Source organism: Coregonus lavaretus (genome assembly GCF_964263955.1).
Source record: "Coregonus lavaretus genome assembly, chromosome: 2".
Lineage (NCBI taxonomy): Eukaryota > Metazoa > Chordata > Actinopteri > Salmoniformes > Salmonidae > Coregonus > Coregonus lavaretus.
The window spans coordinates 31,886,404-31,902,408 of record NC_139989.1 but is presented as its reverse complement, the minus strand read 5'-3'; the positions used below and the strand labels follow the sequence as shown (position 1 = coordinate 31,902,408).

The 16,005-nt window shown below is 44.8% G+C and overlaps 1 protein-coding gene and 1 long non-coding RNA gene across 3 annotated transcripts in view; both read right to left on the bottom strand.

The window, feature by feature from the left end:
* The window catches only part of LOC311138743 (NACHT, LRR and PYD domains-containing protein 12-like), a gene marked incomplete at its 5' end in the record, with an annotated part of 452,061 nt that overhangs the window by 376,934 nt on the left and 59,122 nt on the right, over window positions 1-16,005 (bottom strand). The window lies entirely within an intron of this gene.
* On the bottom strand, window positions 13,892-14,942 carry LOC311103164. Of its 2 annotated transcripts, none has more exons than XR_014610066.1 (2): window positions 14,274-14,942; window positions 13,892-14,160 (listed from the first exon to the last, which is right to left on the bottom strand). It is a non-coding gene; the product is annotated as an uncharacterized lncRNA (long non-coding RNA). The 2 variants fall into 2 exon arrangements; XR_014610067.1 differs by having other exon boundaries at window positions 13,892-14,142.

Here is a 16,005-nt window from a genome sequence, read left to right as displayed (position 1 = left end):
TGTAGTGGCAACCCACTAACAGAGGGGGGCGGGACTAAACATTCCAGGGTGAAGGGGACTGAGAAAACGGGTTAAAAAAGCCTCCTAAAGGTGGGCGGAGCAAAGTGCCTTTGTGTGTCAAGGGGTATAAAACAGTATGTATGGGTTTTTGGCGCCAGAGCTCTCCATGAATAAAATTACAGATCATTCTTGCTGGTTGTGGACCTTGAATCATTTATGATTAAAACCAGGGCCTTACAACCCCTGGTAATGATTCAAGCTTAGGTTGAATTAGAGATAGAAATTCTCGTGACAATTATCTTCCAAGAGAATTATCTTCGGTTATTGTTACAGCCGTGTATATCCCCCCTCAAGCCGATACTACTACGGCCCTCAAGGAACTTCACTGGACTTTATGCAAACTGGAAACCATATAACCTGAGGCTGCATTTATTGTACCTGGGGATTTTAACAAAGCAAATTTGAGAAAAAGGCAACCTAAATTCTATCAGCATATTAACTGTAGTACTCGCGCTGGAAAAACACTGGACCATTGATAAACTAACTTCCGTGATACATACAAGGCCCTCCCCCGCCCTCCTTTCGGCAAATCTGACCACGACTCCATTTTGCTCTTCCCTTCCTATAGGCAGAAACTCAAACAGGAAGCACCCGTGCTAAGGACTATTCAACGCTGGTCTGACCAATCGGAATCCACGCTTCAAGATTGTTTTGATCATGCAGACTGGGATATGTTCCAGGTAGCCTCTGAGAATAATATAGACGTATACGCTGATTCGGTGAGTGGGTTTATAAGGAAGTGCATAGGAGATGTTGTACCCACTGTGACTATTAAAACCTACCCTAACCAGACACCATGGATAGATGGCAGCATTCGCGAAAAACTGAAAGCATGAACCACCGCATTTAACCATGGCAAGGTGACTGGGAATATGGCAGAATACAAACAGAGTGGTCGTTCCCTCCGCAAGGCAATCAAACAGGCAAAACATCAATGTCGAGACAAAGTGGAGTCGCAATTCAATGGCTGAGACACGAGACGTATGTGGCAGGGTTTACAGACAATCACGGACTACAATAGGAAAACCAGCCACGTTGCGGACACCGACGTCTTGCTGCCAGACAAGCTAAGCAAGTTCTTTGCCCGCTTTGATGATAACACAGTGCCACCGATGCAGCCAGCTACCAAGGACTGTGGGCTCTCCTTCTCCATTGCCGACTTGAGTAAGACATTTAAACGTGTTAACCCTCGCAAGGCTGCCGGCCCAGACGGCATTCCTACCCGCGTCCTCAGAGCATGCGCAGACCAGCTGGCTGGTGTGTTTTCGGACATATTCAATCTCTCCCTATCCCAGTGTGCTTTCCCCACATGTTTCAAGATGGCCACCATTGTTCCTGTACCCAAGAATGCAAAGGTAACTGAACTAAATGACTATCGCCCCATAGCACTCACTTCTGTCATCATGAAGTGCTTTGAGACGCTAGTCAAGGATCATATCACCTCCCCCTTACCTGTCACCCTAGACCCACTTCAATTTGCTTACCGCCCCAATAGGTCCACAGCGCCATCACACTGCACACTGCCCTATCCCATCTGGACAAGAGGAATACCTATGTAAGAATGCTGTTCATTGACTATAGCTCAGCATTCAACACCATAGTACCCTCCATGCTCATCAGCAGAGGGAGTACCCCCCTATCCACGTCGACGGGACAGCAGTGGAGAATGTGTAAAGTTTTAAGTTCCTCGGCGTACATATCACTGACAAACTGAAATGGTCCACCTACACAGACAGTGTGGTGAAAAAGGCGCAACAGCATCTCTTCAACCTCAGGAGGCTGAAGAAATTTGGCCTGTCACCTAAAACCCACAAACTTTTACAGATGCAAAATTGAGAGCATCCTGTCAGGCTGTATCACCGCCTGGTACGGCAACTGCACCGCCCACAACCGCAGGGCTCTCCAGAGGGTTGTGCGGTCTGCACAACGCATCACCGGGGGCAAACTACCCGCCCTCCAGGACACCTACAGCACCCGATGTCACAGGAAGGCCAAAAATATCATATTGGACAACTACCACCTGAGCCACTGCCTGTTCACCCTGCGATCATCCAGAAGGCAAGGTCAGTACAGGTGCATCAAAGCTGGGACTGAGAGACTGAAAAACTGCCTATATCTCAAGGCCATCCGACTGTTAAACAGCCATCACTAGCACAGAGAGGCTGCTGCCTACATACAGACTTGAAAATCACTGCCCACTATAATAAATGGAACACTAGTCTAATAATGCCACTTTAATAATGTTTACATATCTTGGATTTATCATCTCATATGAATATACTGTATTCTATACTATCTATTGAATCTTAGCCTATGCCGTCCTGACAATGACATTGCTCATCCATATATTCTTATTCCATTCCTTTATTTAGATTTGTGTGTATTAGGTATTTGTTGTGGAACTGTTAGATATTACTTGCTAGATATTGCTGCACTGTCGGAACTGGAAGGACAAGGATTTCGCTACACTCGTAATAACATCTGCTAACCATGTGTATGTGACCAATACATTTGATTTGACTTTCTTAGCTATATGGATGATTTTCTAGTACATATGTTGTAGAATGAAACGCCTATATGCCTTAAATGCTTATGGATTAAGAACCAATTAAAGGGTTAAAACAGAGCAGAGACATTTATTTAGTGCAAATGCTGTGCTTCTGATAATGAATGGTTCCCTCTAACTCCCCGCAGCTGGTCTGGGTATGTCAATGACATGTGACGGAGATAAAACTTCTCGTTGTGGCTGTGTGGAGATTGGAGTAACAATGGAACTAGTGTTATCACTTGTTTGTGCTTATGACCTGACACACATAGCCACATGCACATAGTCACAAGGAAAAACCATAGTGGCTCAGGGTCCTTGGAGGATGGCTGTTGGGAAAGGCTTAAATGTATGTTATGGACATGACATGTGTAAACCATGTTTAAGTATTAATTGATATGTTTTATAATGTATTATGTAATGATAAAGGTAAAACAGAATGAACATGATTGATACTTTGTACTCCAGAAGCATGCCTGGATAGTGAATATAGTCAATAAAGAGTGTGATTGTTCTTTAACGTACAGTGAGGGAAAAAAGTATTTGATCCCCTGCTGATTTTGTACGTTTGCCCACTGACAAAGAAATGATCAGTCTATAATTTTAATGGTAGGTTTATTTGAACAGTGAGAGACAGAATAACAACAAAACAATCCAGAAAAACGCATGTCAAAAATGTTATAAATTGATTTGAATTTTAATGAGGGAAATAAGTATTTGACCCCCGTTCAATCAGAAAGATTTCTGGCTCCCAGGTGTCTTTTATAAAGGTAACGAGCTGAGATTAGGAGCACACTGTCACGCTCTGGCTCCGGGAATATGTATGTTGAGCCAGGGTGTGTTCGTTTCGTTGTGTTTTGTTTGGTTGGTTTGTCATTTGTTGTGTTTGGTCAAATGACTCCCAATCGGAGGTAACGAGTGTCAGCTGTCGGCTCGTTATCTCTGATTGGGAGCCATATTTAAACTGTCTGTGTTCACCTGGTATTTGTGGGTTTTTGTTCTATGTTCAGTCGTTGTCACTGAGGACTTCATGATCGTGTTTTGTTTTGCATTCTCGTGTAGTTCATTAAAGTAAATATGTTCGCTACCAACGCTGCGCTTTGGTCCTATTTCATAGACGATCGTGACAGAAAAACCCACCACAACGAGACCAAGCAGCGTTTCCAGGAGTTGGATGACGAGTGGTGGAGACAGAAGAGCGAAGGTTGGGAGAGGACTATAGAGGCCTGGTCCACGGAGAGGAGAGACCCCCAGAAAATTTTTAGGGGGGGGCTCACGACGTCGGGGCAGCAGGAGTACGGGTTAGAGGAGTGCAGTAGGTTGGCAGAAAAGGCCGCCAGGTTAAGGGGGCCACTGGTCACGAAGGGGAAGGAAGGTGTGGAGGCACGGCAAAGGGTACTGGGGTGTGTTACCAGTCCGGTCCGGCCCGTTCCTGATCCCCGTGTAGGGCCAGGGGTGTGTGTCCTCAGTGCGGTCCTGTCTGTTCCTGTTTCTCGCATGGAGCCTGTGGTGCGCGTCGCCAGCCCAGCCCGGCCTGTTCCTGCTCCCCGCACCAAACCTGTGGTGCGCGTCGCCAGCCCGGCCCGGCCCGTTCCTGCTCTCCGCACAAAGCCTACGGTGTGCGTCGCCAGCCCAGCCCGGCCTGTTCCTGCTCCACGCAAATAACCTACGGTGTGCGTCGCCAGCCCAGCCCGACCTGTTCCTGCTACTCGCACCAAGCCAAGGGTGCGAGTCGTCAGCCTGGTCCAGCCCGTTCCTGCTACTCGCACCAAGCCAAGGGTGCGAGTCGTCAGCCTGGTCCAGCCCGTTCCTGCTACTCGCACCAAGCCAGGGGTACGAGTCGTCGGCCTGGTCCAGCCCGTTCCTGCTACTCGCACCAAGCCAAGGGTGCGAGTCATCAGCCGGGTTCAGCTCGTCCCTGCTACTCGCACCAAGCCAAGGGTGCGAGCCGTCAGCCTGATCCAGCCCATTCCTACTACTCGCACCAAGCCAGGGATGCGAGTCGTCAGCCTGGTGAGGCCCGTTCCGGCTCCACGCATCAAGCCTAGGGTGCGTATCGTCTGTCATGTCCGGTCCGTTCCTGCCTCACGCGCCAAGCCAGGGGTGCGCGTCGTCAGTCCAGATCCTACCAGCTGGGTCATATCGGACTGGGGGCGCTACAGGGGGATTGAAGAAGGGTGGTGGTCAAGCCCGGAGCCGGAGCCGCCTCCGAGGAGTAATGCCCACCCAGCCCTCCCCTGTTTGGGGTTTTTGAGGCGCGGTCGCAGTCCGCGCCTTTAGGGGGGGGTACTGTCACGCTCTGGCTCCGGGACTTTGTATGTTGAGCCAGGGTGTGTTCGTTTCGTTGTGTTTTGTTTGGTTGGTTTGTCATTTGTTGTGTTTGGTCAAATGACTCCCAATCGGAGGTAACGAGTGTCAGCTGTCGGCTCGTTATCTCTGATTGGGAGCCATATTTAAACTGTCTGTGTTCACCTGGTATTTGTGGGTTTTTGTTCTATGTTCAGTCGTTGTCACTGAGGACTTCATGATCGTGTTTTGTTTTGCATTCTCGTGTAGTTCATTAAAGTAAATATGTTCGCTACCAACGCTGCGCTTTGGTCCTATTTCATAGACGATCGTGACACACACTGTTAAAGGGAGTGCTCCTAATCTCAGTTTGTTACCTGTATAAAAGACACCTGTCCACAGAAGCAATCAATCAATCAGATTCCAAATTCTCCACCATGGCCAAGACCAAAGAGCTCTCCAAGGATGTCAGGGACAAGATTGTAGACCTACACAAGGCTGAAATGGGCTACAAGACCATCGCCAAGCAGCTTGGTGAGAAGGTGACAACAGTTGGTGTGATTATTCGCAAATGGAAGAAACACAAAAGAACTGTCAATCTCCCTCGGCCTGGGGCTCCATGCAAGATCTCACCTTGTGGAGTTGCAATGATCATGAGAACGGTGAGGAATCAGCCCAGAACTATAGGGGAGGATCTTGTCAATGATCTCAAGGCAGCTGGGACCATAGTCACCAAGAAAACAATTGGTAACACACTACGCCATGAAGGACTGAAATCTTGCAGCGCCCGCAAGGTCCCCCTGCTCAAGAAAGCACATATACAGGCCCGTCTGAAGTTTGCCAATGAACATCTGAATGATTCAGAGGAGAACTGGGTAAAGGTGTTGTGTTCAGATGAGACCAAAATCGAGCTCTTTGGCATCAACTCAACTCGCCGTGTTTGGAGGATGAGGAATGCTGCCTATAACCCCAAGAACACCATCCCCACCGTCAAACACGGAGGTGGAAACATTATGGTTTGGGGGTGTTTTTCTGCTAAGGGGACAGGACAACTTCACCGCATCAAAGGGACGATGGACGGGGCCATGTACCGTCAAATCTTGGGTGAGAAACTCCTTCCCTCAGCCAGGGCATTGAAAATGGGTCGTGGATGGGTATTCCAGCATGACAATGACCCAAAACACACGGCCAAGGCAACAAAGGAGTGGCTCAAGAAAAAGCACATTAAGGTCCTGAAGTGTCCTAGCCAGTCTCCAGACCTTAATCCCATAGAAAATCTGTGGAGGGAGCTGAAGGTTTGAGTTGCCAAACGTCAGACTCGAAACCTTAATGACTTGGAGAAGATCTGCAAAGAGGAGTGGAACAAAATCCCTCCTGAGATGTGTGCAAACCTGGTGGCCAACTACAAGAAACGTCTGACCTCTGTGATTGCCAACAAGGGTTTTGCCACCAAGTACTAAGTCATGTTTTGCAGAGGGGTCAAATACTTATTTCCCTCGTTAAAATGCAAATCAATTTATAACATTTTTGACATGCGTTTTTCTGGATTATTTTGTTGTTATTCTGTCTCTCACTGTTCAAATAAACCTACCATTAAAATTATAGACTGATCATGTCTTTGTCAGTGGACAAACTTACAAAATCAGCAGGGGATCAAATACTTTTTTCCCTCACTGTATATCACCCGCAGTCACAAGGAATGGTTGAGAGAATATATTGGAACCCTCAAGGCTAAACTGAATAAAATCTGTACCAATTCAAAGCTCAATTGGGTGGATGCACTGCCACTAGCTTTAATGAGCTATCGCATGCAAACGAACAGAAATACGCACCTAACCCCGCATGAAATGCTTACGGGTCGACCCATGCCAGTGCCAGTTCTGAGAGTGCCCTACAAAGGACCCTTATTGGAACAATTAGAGATGGAGCTTAAAGCATATGTAAGACAACTAACTGCTATACATAAAGTGATCTATCTCCAGGAAAAAAGGCGAGAACCGGAACCCGGACCAGAGGAGCCAGGGCTGGTGATTCCAGGAGACCAAGTTTACATCTGAGTGTTTCGCAGAAAGTGAAATGAGCCCCGGAGAGAAGGACCATACACGGTGATCCTAGCGACACCCACGGCGATACAGGTGGAAGGAAGTACAACGTGGTACCATCTGAATCACTGCACCAGGGTCTCGAAGGGAACCGGCCTTCCACCGGCGAGCCATGAGGAAGCTGAGGATGTCGAGGCACCAGGCGGAGTCCAAGAAGAAGAAGAAGCAAGCACAAGCCTTATCACCAACATCGAAGGCCAGCAGGCACTCCCTACTAAGAATCCGGAGAGTCAGGAGATGGGGCCTGGTGAGGTGGGGAATACTGCTGATAGGATACCTGCTATGGCAGATGCCCCAAGCACAAGCGATCACCCAGGCAATGGAGGGACAACAGGAGATGGAGGGGAGAGTGACTTCCCCGCCATTGAAGAAAGTGACTCACCTGCCATTGAGGAAGGTGACTTCCCCACGATTGACTTCTCTGCCCTATTATGGTCCTCAACAACTGAAGAACTGTGGAATTGCTCTGACACTAACAGCAGTTAACCTAGGAAAGATGGTAGTGAGTCTGCCCTCAACTATACAGTATTCTAGAGATAGCCTTACTGAGCCAGGAAGAGTATCTGTTGTGAACAGAGACCAATTATTGTACACAGGCTGGCCTAGACTAGGTAGATGTCAGATAGAAGGATATGCACTGTTTAAAATAAAATGCCTAAAAAATCATTGTGTGGAAATTAAGCCAAAAAGAAATAAAAATGGAAAACTTGTAGGGAATAGATATGTAAAGATAATGGATATAAAACAAGCCAAACATCTTATGATCTCACCAGTACTTAAGGAATTGGCTGCTGAAGCTAGAATAAAAAATAGAATAAAAAAGCAGGTACCATTGGAAACAGCTCAAACTAGTATTTTTATTCCAGCCCAAGAAATGACAGTTACAGAAACTCAAAGATCCTTTTCAATACGGAGGATCAAACCTCTGCCAGAACTATCACTTTGTGGGTGGACTAATCATCAAACAATGGAAAAGCAATGTGGGATGAATATGGCTGTAAATTAGAAATTGACAAGGGAAACACTACTTGGGAAATAACCTTAGAGGAGTTGACACAAGAGAATGATGCAATATATGTTTTGGAAATAGTCAGCACTAAATGGTCAGAAGGGAACAATATAACAATGATTGATATTACTCCTAATTCCACACGTCAGCATAGACAGGAATGAAAAATAGGGACAGATAATGCAACCATGGCAATCACCCAAGGACCGTCAATTATTGTAACAACTAAACCAATAATGACAAAATTAGAAACAACAGAATCAACTGGGTTCTTTCAAAATGTATGGGAGTCTTTGACTAATTGGGGAAACCAGGAAAATAAACAATCTAGCTCAGCCCCAGCAGTAATACCGGAAATAATGAAAGCACCAACAAAACTAAGGAGACTATGGGAGGGAGCATTAAAAAATGATTGGTACAGATGGGCACAGTATTCAGCTAAAGTAATTAATAAGAAAACGGATTGTCTAGTATGCTCCCCCTCCCCATTAAAGGAACTGATGGTAATACCAAGTCCACATAGCCACAGGGACTGTGCTGACTTTAAACGAAACGTCTGTCATCTCAAAAGGTCAGAGAGACCCTATTGCCTTGCAGAATGCTTATCCTTCTTAGGAAGTCCTGACCATCACAAATACTATAATCAAACAGGATGGGGAGAGTGGTGTAAACAATTTGATGTCAGAATAGAACCCAGAAAAATGGAAGCACCGGAAAAATATTGTATAGATTATAATCAAGATTATGAATGCTACAACAAAATGGATGGGGAGCATGATTTGGGAGAATTTAGGGGAAAGTGTGAGACATTTACATTACATTTACATTTTAGTCATTTAGCAGACGCTCTTATCCAGAGCGACTTACAGGAGCAATTAGGGTTAAGTGCCTTGCTCAAGGGCACATTTACGTCATTTAGCAGACGCTCTAGTCCAGAGCGACTCACAAATTGATGCATTCACCCTATAGCCAGTGGGATAACCACTTTACAATTAAATTTATTTATTTATTTTTTTTTTATTTTTTTTTGGGGGGGGGGGGGGGGGGGGGGGGTAGAAGGATTACTTTATCCTATCCCAGGTATTCCTTAAAGAGGTGGGGTTTCAAATGACTCCGGAAGGTGGTGAGCGACTCCGCTGTGTGTGTGTGGGGGGGGGAAGGGGGGGGGGGGTAGAAGGATTACTTTATCCTATCCCAGGTATTCCTTAAAGAGGTGGGGTTTCAAATGTCTCCGGAAGGTGGTGAGCGACTCCGCTGTGTGTGTGTGTGTGGGGGGGGGGGGGGGGGGGGTAGAAGGATTACTTTATCCTATAGGTGCCATGAGACCACATGGCACCTAAATAATGATATGTCTTGGAATGCAGATACTCTGCGCAGAGCAGTTTATCAGGCGGCGGGATCGAGCACTGGAGTGATAGATACTAATGGAGGGCCTGGTGACCCTGGGGAATGTGAGAAGCAAACACTGGCAATGCCACTGATCTCTCCTTATGAGGATCAATCGGTGGCAGTGGCAGATTTATTTTGGATTTGTGGAGGACAAAGAATTAGAGCCACTTTGCCTAAAGGATGGATAGGAATATGTGCTAGGGTACAAATGCTTCAGGAAGTGGTTATATCAGAATGGGAGTTAGTAAAAACAACAAATCAGGACACCCAGGACAATAATAAAAGGGTAAAAAGAGCGTATGAACATGACCCCAATGTATACTTAGATGCAATAGGTCAACCCAGAGGAATTCCAAATGAATATAAGGCAAGAGATGAAATTAAAGCAGGATTTGAATCAATATTTGTCTGGATATCACCTAACAAAAACCTAGAATGGATCAATTATATTTACTATAATCAACAAAGGTTTATTAATTACACAGACTCTGCGTTAACAGCTCTGGGAGAGCAAGTGCAGGCTACAAGTAGAATGACATGTTAGAATAGGCAGGCTTTAAACTGGCTGTTGGCAGAAAAGTTGGAGTTTGTGTTATGTTTGGTGATGAATGTTGTACCTTCATTCCCAATAATACTGCTCTGGATGGTTCATTCACTGAAGCAATGACTAAGCTCACGAAGGAAGGACTACGAAAAGAAGTTAAGGACAATGCTGGGCATGACGCTCACACTTGGGAATGTGGGGAGCAAAGTTGACAAAAATGGCAATCATAATAGGCATTGCACTTGTAGTAATGGGAATGGTATTTTGTTGTGTACTGCCTTTGTTGAAATCACTTTTGATCCAAACCACAGTAAAGCAAATGACTGTACAGACAATTGTTAATAAGTCAACCAAAGAAATACACCCTGTTCAGGGAGCTCCAGGACAGTATGTTAATGAATATGGAAAGCCCTGCAATATTAAAGGAGGACCAATGGACTGCCCATTTGGGAATCCTGAATGTCTGTATGGTGTTGTCCCTGGGGGTGGATGGGCCTGTCATGGTTACAAAGCTCAACAGCAACAATTGGAGGTTAGCTTAGAGGGAAACCTTCCGGATTTGTACCCAGTACCCGACTGGGCTCCTTGTCCTCATTGCGATGGGTCAGACAATGAGGAAGATACATTGGTTTGAATATATATTCTTATAAAATGTAACCACAGATGGCAAGGCTAAGAATAAGTATATGCACATGCTTACACTCATTTTATGTTAATTTTAGTTTTATTGGTTGGGACTTAGAAAGTCCCAAAGGAGGGAATATATGGATGATTTTCTAGTACATATGTTGTAGAATGAAACACCTATATGCCTTAAATGCTTATGGATTGAGAACCAGTTGAAGGGTTAAAACAGAGCAGAGACATTTATTTAGTGCAAACGCTGTGCTTTTGATAACTCCCTGCAGCTGGTCTGGGTATGTCAATGACATGTGATGGAGATACAACTCCTCATGGTGGCTGTGTGGAGATTGGAGTAACAATGGAACTAGTGTTATCATTTGTTTGTGCTTATGACCTGACACATAGCCACATGCACAGTCACAAGGAAAAACCATAGCGGCTCAGGGACCTGGGAGGATGCTTTTTGGGATTGGCTTAAATGTATGTGATTGAGAATGGGTTATGGCCATGACATGTTTAAACCATGTTTAAGTATTAATTGATATGTTTTATAATGTGTTATGAAATGATAAAGGTAAAACAGAATTAACATGATTGATACTTTGTACTTCAGATGTATGTCTGGATAGTGAATATAGTCAATACAGAGTGTGATTGTTTTTTAACGTACGTATGTACAGTGGGGAAAAAATGTATTTAGTCAGCCACCAATTGTGCAAGTTCTCCAACTTAAAAAGATGAGAGAGGCCTGTAATTTTCATCATAGGTACACGTCAACTATAACAGACAAATTGAGATTTTTTTCTCCAGAAAATCACATTGTAGGATTTGTTATGAATTTATTTGCAAATTATGGTGGAAAATAAGTATTTGGTCACCTACAAACAAGCATGATTTCTGGCTCTCACAGACTTGTAACTTCTTCTTTAAGAGGCTCCTCTGTCCTCCACTCGTTACCTGTATTAATGGCACCTGTTTGAACTTGTTATCAGTATAAAAGACACCTGTCAACAACCTCAAACAGTCACACTCCAAACTCCACTATGGTCAAGACCAAAGAGCTGTCAAAGGACACCAGAAACAAAATTGTAGACCTGCACCAGGCTGGGAAGACTGAATCTGCAATAGGTAAGCAGCTTGGTTTGAAAAAATCAACTGTGGGAGCAATTATTAGAAAATGGAAGACATACAAGACCACTGATAATCTCCCTCGATCTGGGGCTCCACGCAAGATCTCACCCCTTGGGGTCAAAATGATCACAAGAACGGTGAGCAAAAATCCCAGAACCACACGGGGGGACCTAGTGAATGACCTGCAGAGAGCTGGGACCAAAGTAACAAAGCCTACCATCAGTAACACACTACGCCGCCAGGGACTCAAATCCTGCAGTGCCAGACGTGTCCCCCTGCTTAAGCCAGTACATGTCCAGGCCCGTCTGAAGTTTGCTAGAGTGCATTTGGATGATCCAGAAGAGGATTGGGAGAATGTCATATGGTCAGATGAAACCAAAATATAACTTTTTGGTAAAAACTCAACTTGTCGTGTTTGGAGGACAAAGAATGCTGAGTTGCATCCAAAGAACACCATACCTACTGTGAAGCATGGGGGTGGAAACATCATGCTTTGGGGCTGTTTTTCTGCAAAGGGACCAGGACGACTGATCCCTGTAAAGGAAAGAATGAATGGGGCCATGTATCGTGAGATTTTGAGTGAAAACCTCCTTCCATCAGCAAGGGCATTGAAGATGAAACGTGGCTGGGTCTTTCAGCATGACAATGATCCCAAACACACCGCACGGGCAACGAAGGAGTGGCTTCGTAAGAAGCATTTCAAGGTCCTGGAGTGGCCTAGCCAGTCTCCAGGGCCCGTATCTCTAAAGAATTTTTGTGCAAAAAGTGGCTCCTAGCGGCCAAATTCTAAGAAAATTCTCAGAGGCATGACGTTTTCTTAGAATTTCCCCTAAAAGTGACACGAAAATCCCAGTTAATATAAAAGCTATTCCTCAAGAGTCCTAGCGCTTAAAAGGGCTCCTAAGGCGAGATCTGCTAAGAGCAGGGAAGAGGACTTTTAGTGGCTTAGGAGTTACCCTAAGCAGCTGCACAAAATGGCCAACAGAGGAGGCAGGAGAGATGTCCTGCAAACACTGGATGACAGGGAATTATTGAGACGCTACAGATTGGATCGTGCAGGAATCATGTTTGTGGTGGATCTCCTTAGAGATGCAATTACTTCACCAACTCGACGCCACAACGCTATTACACCGGAGAAGAAAGTAATCACAACCCTGAGGTATTTGGCAACAGGGAAAATGCAACAATGCAGCAGTGATGACTTGGGTCTGTCCCAATCCTCCGTCAGCAGAGTCATCACCCAAACACTGACAGCTTTGTCACAACCTAATATTGTGACACAATTTGTTTCATTCCCGCTGGATGCCCACACTTTACACACACATAAAAGGGCATTTATGGACATTGCAGGATTCCCTGGCGTTGTGGGTGTAATTGATGGAACACATGTGAGAATAATTGCGCCATCAGAGGACGAGGCTGTCTTTGTTAACAGGAAGAATTTCCACAGCATCAATGTGCAAATAGTGTTCAATGCGGCCTGGAAGATTTTGGACATTGTGGCTAAATGGCCAGGCTCCACACATGATGCGAGAATGCTCTCCGAGAGTGGCATCAGACAGCTTTTTGAGAGACGCTATGTGGCAGCTAATTGCCACTTGTTAGGGGACAGTGGCTACCCATGCAAACCATGGCTCCTTACACCTTACCTCCAGCCACGCCAAGGGCCCCAACTAAACTATAACAGGTAAGCCAAACAATACAAAAATCATGGAAATGAAATGCAAGCAATATGTTAGAGCATCCAAGTAGTGCAATATTTCCATCAAATAATTAAAGGTCTGTATTCTATTGTAGGGCCCACAAGACAACAAGAGCGGTGGTGGAGCGTGGCATAGGCCAGCTTAAGAGGCGCTTTCATGTTCTCCACGGAGAGGTGCGGCTGAGGCCTGAAAAAGTCAGCAAACTCATCATAGCCTGTGCAATATTACACAATATTTGCAAGGTTAGACAGATTGCAGAACCTCTGGAGGATGGCGATGAGGATGAGGATGGAGACAACGATGAGGATGGTGGTGAAGAAGATATTCACATTCCACAGGGGAACCTAGCCCAGAGTGGACTGCCTTACAGGGCAAACTTCACAAATTTACATTTCAGGCAAGCTGTAGCCCCATGTCATTTGAGAACTTGTGATGGTATTAAGAACTACCACAGTTTTACTGCACATCACCTGCAACTGTTAAATGCAAGACACAGAACACAATCTCTAAATGGTTTATTTTTTAGGTGTTCAATTTTAAGGCGGTAGTACTCCTCCTGAAGGGAAAGGACTTTTTTTTGTTGTTCAAACACATCAATTGTGAGTTGCAATCTTCTCTCCTGCAGGGATGCTGACGGAGCAGGTGCTGCGGATGGGAATGGTGTTTGATCCGCCGGGCTATCCTGAGTAGCAGCTGCAGATGGTTCAGGCGGCAAACTTGATGGGCCCGGTTCTTGTGATGGCTCCATGCTACAGAAATACATAGGCCTAGTTTAATTATTGTTTTGATTAAATTAATTTAATACAATGAGCATGGATAACACATGAAATGGCTTCTGCAATGAATAAACACTGTTGATATGAATAACCCTGTGTCCTACCTTTGCTGCATTTCAAGGGCCTGCATCATTGACGTGTCAATGCCTGTTGGCAGCCCGGTGACACTGACCTCAGAGTGTCCCAGGACTTGAAAGACAGTGTCGGCCACCTGGGACAGCCGCTTTGCAGGTGGTCCACCCCCTAGAAAGAAACAGTCAATGAACACAGTACTTAGGCATGTAAATTAACTTTGCCAGCAGGAGCAAATTGCCAGATTATGTGGTAGGCCATAGTATTTTGCTCACCTGTGAGTGAGGATTCCCGCTTGTGTGCTGCAATCTCATCTTTTGCCTTGGACTGCAGCACATACCACCTTTTCTCACAATCGTCGCCTGTCCGCACCACCAGTGGAAAAGAGGCATTGATTGTTTGGGATATTGTGTCCCAGGCGCGCCTCTTGCCTTGGCTAGTGACAGTTGGGCCAAATTTTCCTCGTAACATACCTTTATGTTCGTTCACCAACTGGGCCAGCAACAAACCTTGCTCCTCAGTCCAGTTCGGCTTGCGATTCCTTTTTTTCTCCATTTTCTGTGTTTGTAGGATATTTGTTAACAAGCCTTCATAAATAGACCAGCCAGCAATCACAGACATTGTTAAAAGCTGAGCTGTGTTACCCTCGTTAAGTTCACACTGAGTTGTAACGTTGCAATTTCTACTTCATTAAGGACAGCCCCTTGAGATAGGCCATCTTGTTTTCAATGGGGTCCATATGGAAGTGAAAGTACAAAATATGCCAGCTAGGATATTAATATGAGCAAATGAGACACAAATCATTATTTGAACAGGGTGTAATGAGCTTAAGTTTTCACATATTTTAGATTCTAATGTTAGGCTATAACCCCTACAGCTTACTATTCATTTTCCAGATATTTTCTTGAATGTGAAATATTATTTACAATTATAGTCTGCATAAGATTAGAGTGTATAATTATGTTTATTGATTTGAGGGTACATCCTTTGCTCATTATCACCAAAAGTTCATTTTCATCAAACTTGTAGGATCAACCAATCACGGCTTTTGAAATGATGACTCATACCTAGCAACGGGGTCAACCACACCTCCTCACTAAGATAGGATTTTTCATCCATTCCTGGCTCAGAGTTCACTGAAAATGTTCTGGAATCACTTCTAAGCTAAAACTCCTGGCAAGGAATTTTTAGGTTAAGTTAGGAGCTCTCTGAGAGGATTCTCAGAATCTTTAAGGATACGGGCCCAGATCTCAACCCCATAGAAAATCTTTGGAGGGAGTTGAAAGTCCGTGTTGCCCAGCGACAGACCCAAAACATCACTGCTCTAGAGGAGATCTGCATGGAGGAATGGGCCAAAATACCAGCAACAGTGTGTGAAAACCTTGTGAAGACTTACAGAAAACGTTTGACCTGTGTCATTGCCAACAAAGGGTATATAACAAAGTATTGAGAAACTTTTGTTATTGACCAAATACTTATTTTCCACCATAATTTGCAAATAAATTCATAAAAAATCCTACAATGTGATTTTCTGTATTGTTTTTCCTCATTTTGTCTGTCATAGTTGACGTGTACCTATGATGAAAATTACAGGCCTCTCTTATCTTTTTAAGTGGGAGAACTTGCACAATTGGTGGCTGACTAAATACTTTTTTCCCCCACTGTATATAATTTTATGAGTCACGCCACTAATAAGATACAGAAGCCCCACTTAGAGAAATGCACGTAGCCTCGTGAATAGCCAACATGTGATACTGAAAGATG